We start from the raw sequence: 3119 nt of genomic DNA, 5'->3' as shown, positions 1-3119 counted from the left end.
TGTTTGGCTGCTTGCCTGAAACCTCTCTTAGCTTTTTTACAAACAAGGAAGTGCAACCTCTAGAAATTCCTTTTACTGCTAAGCACATTGTTAAGACACACTTAGATTTAAAAGAAATAAATAAACCTAAAAGCTGTCCACTTAAATGTTGACTATTTTGTAACTGCAGGATATACAGAAGGTGAACATGCCATTTCAGTGACATTGATTTAAAAGCGATAGAACTTAGAGCAGGGTCTGACCCTGATGTACATATTATATAACAAATATAACACATATCTGATATTGAAAATATTCAGGCTGTTTAGACAACAAAAAAGTAAGAAGGGACATGATGGGTATATGCATAATGGATAGACAGGAGATTATAGAGTGAGAAGGATTGTTTACTGTTTCTCCTGAAAATGGGAAGAAATGAAAGGCACCACATTTGAAAGTAATCATAGAGAAATATATTGTAGAATTAACTTGTGGAAGATATCATTGATTTCAAAACCTTAGCAGGGTTTTATTTAAAAAAGGCATTTAAAATGATGAGAACACCCACAAGTATGTTAGATTAATGCTTTAGAAACAAAACACTATTAATATTTTAGAAACAAAAACATTTCAGGAAAGACAATCAGTGGAAAGAATCTTGTGCAGCTTTAGGAGTTTTGTTTTATTGGTTTGCTTTCATTTTAACAAGGATTGAGTTTCATTGATATCTTAACACAAATCCCTGCCTATCACTTGTGAATTTCACAAGGTTTCTCATACTTTTCCCAGAAAACTCTTAATGGTGAATATCTCTGGTATGTTACCATCTCTGTTTTTTCTCACAACCAGCTTTCATAAAGAAAAAATTATGAATATAAACCTTCAGGCTTTGGGGCATTATAGCCATTGAGGGTTTAGGAAAAAACATCCAGTGTTAGTGAATTATTCCATAATTTTCAGTTATGGAAAACTTTCATTTGTCTTTTAGTACCTAGTACTTTGTGTCAGATGCATGAAACTGAAGTAAATCTACCACTGGTCTCATCTGTGTCATGATTTTAATATCAATGAGGCATAGATAGAGGATGGGGTAGTGGCAGCCAGAAGCGGAGAGGAGAGGATCAGAAATTCACTCCTTCTTCCATGAACTCCCTCTTATCTCCACACTACTTTCCTCTTCAACCGCAGCTTGTAGGTCTGACTGTGGCAGAACCCAGGATGTGCCTGTTGGCAAAGGGGAATTTGCATTCAGCTGTCCTGGATTTTGCTCTTTCCCTTTCCAGTGTCTCCATTCCTCCATTACATGGTCGGAGCTGGGATTTACCCATCCTGATACTGGATGGAGGTGTGAGCACATATGCATGAACTAGGGCAGAGCTAGGAGTAAAAGAGAGGCTAGAAATAGATGTTGCCAAATGAAATGGATCAGCCGTGCCACGATGTGTCCCACCGCAGCTGCTTTTCTTCATTGGGTGAAACACACATTGCCCATCGTCCCACCTGTTGATACCATGGGACAACGAGAGATGTGTTTTCCTGGACCTTCTGGGACTGAGTCTTGTACACCCTGGGGATTTCCACGTAGGATCGGGCCCCTCAAGCCCTGGAGCGCCTGCTGGCTTTACCCGCTTACAAGACCTGCCCCCGGAGAACCTGGATCTGGATAAGAAGGAAAACACTGACTTTCCCATTTACCCACATCAGTCCCTGGAGATCTCAGGGGCAGGTCTCAATGAGTGGGTCCTGGTGGAATCCCCTGCCTTCACACAAGGACCAGCGTGGGCTTTCCCCACATGCAGAGAGGCTCCCTTGGAAATCCCAGGGACAGGTCTGGATACATGGTCGCAGACCAGAGGCACTGGCGATCCCAGGGCAGGAAACCCCAATTTTCCCTGCTTATAGAGACACCCCCTGTGATCCCCCAGGGTGAATGTGTGCAGGTGGGGAAAGCCAGGCAGGTGCTCCCGGGGCTCGCTCCTGAGGTGTCCAGGATCAGGACCCTTGAGCCCCTGCCCCAGGCCCGCTCCGGTCCACCACAGCCACCGGGCAGGATAAATCAGCACCATTTATGCGCACCGTGGCCTGCCAAGGGGCAGGGACCAGAACAGCCTATTTGCCCCCACTGGTGCCAGCGCCCACACAGCCAGCGCAGCACACATGCCAGACACTGCGCACCGCACACAACAATATGTCGCTACGGAAGAGCGGTGCGGCCTGCGCCTTCCCCACCCCTGCCTACACCCACCCCGGCTCCTGCCCTGGGCCCGCCGCAGCAACGTGCGGGAAGAGGCGAGAAGCACAACATCTTGGCCCCGCCCCTCCACGTCAGGCCCCGCCCCCAGCAGGCCCCGCCCCGTCCATGTAGCCTTGGTGCGGCGAGAAAAGGCGTCCGGGCGGGCGGGCGACCGCGGCGCGGAAGTTCCGGTCGGCCCGGCTGCAGGCGGGGGGGAAGGTTTTGGGACTCGGACCCAGGAGTCCCTCCCTCGCCTCGCGGCTTCCGGCTTGGAGCAGGTGAGTGGCAGGCGCGGGGCGGCCCCGGCTCCCGGCCGGGCCCGCCTCTCCGGGCTGGTGGGTCGACGGCCAATAATTTCGGGGGGCAGCTGAAAAGAAAACAGGGAGGGGGGTGAGGCCCCCGGGTCGGAACGAGGCCGAGCAGGGCAGCGTCCCGTGGCACGAGCAGCCCAGAGATGGGGGAAGGACCCTGTGGTCCCCAGGGTGCCTCCCCGAGTAGATGTACCAGTAATTTGGCCAGGGCCAGGAGGAGTTGACCAGGACTTGGCCGGGCAGCCGAGGTTGTGCAGGAGGCGATGCACCAAGGTCTCCCCCTGCTCACAGCTGGGGCAGCTGTTTGGGGAGTTTGCAAAACTCCAGGTTACGCGCCTGTGGTGACATCTCCGTGGAAGAGTCATCAGCTGGAGTCCCCAGGGGCTCACAGGGTCAGGGTGGAGCAGAGGCTGGTCCAAGTGGGGGCCTTCATCCTCGCTGAGGCTGTCCTGCCCCTGGGTGGTCAGATGCCAGTCTGCACAGACCCAGTCAGTGCCCAGACTTGTGTCCTTATGCCTAGCACCCCCCAAACACAGCACCAGGAAGGGAGGTTTTCGGGAGAAAATGGCTCCAGGTAAGGAGCTCCAGATAATCCA

At 51.5% G+C, this 3119-nt stretch overlaps 1 protein-coding gene across 10 annotated transcripts in view; it reads left to right on the top strand.

The window, feature by feature from the left end:
- The first annotated feature begins 2345 nt into the window (after positions 1-2345).
- EXD3 (exonuclease 3'-5' domain containing 3) overlaps positions 2346-3119 on the top strand; it is a 446340-nt gene continuing 445566 nt past the window's right edge. For 4 of the 10 annotated variants that reach the window (XM_090022476.1, XM_090022470.1, XM_090022471.1 and 1 more), the window contains exon 1: positions 2355-2490. The gene's annotated coding sequence lies outside the window, so the exon portion shown is untranslated. Of the gene's footprint in view, positions 2491-3119 lie in introns of all 10 variants that reach the window. The other 6 variants (XM_090022467.1, XM_090022466.1, XM_090022468.1 and 3 more) reach the window with 5 other exon arrangements.

This window comes from Crocodylus siamensis, chromosome 11 (assembly GCF_052110815.1).
Source record: "Crocodylus siamensis isolate JL-2025a chromosome 11, ASM5211081v1, whole genome shotgun sequence".
NCBI classification, from domain to species: Eukaryota; Metazoa; Chordata; order Crocodylia; family Crocodylidae; genus Crocodylus; species Crocodylus siamensis.
This window is presented reverse-complemented; position numbering and strand designations above follow the sequence as displayed.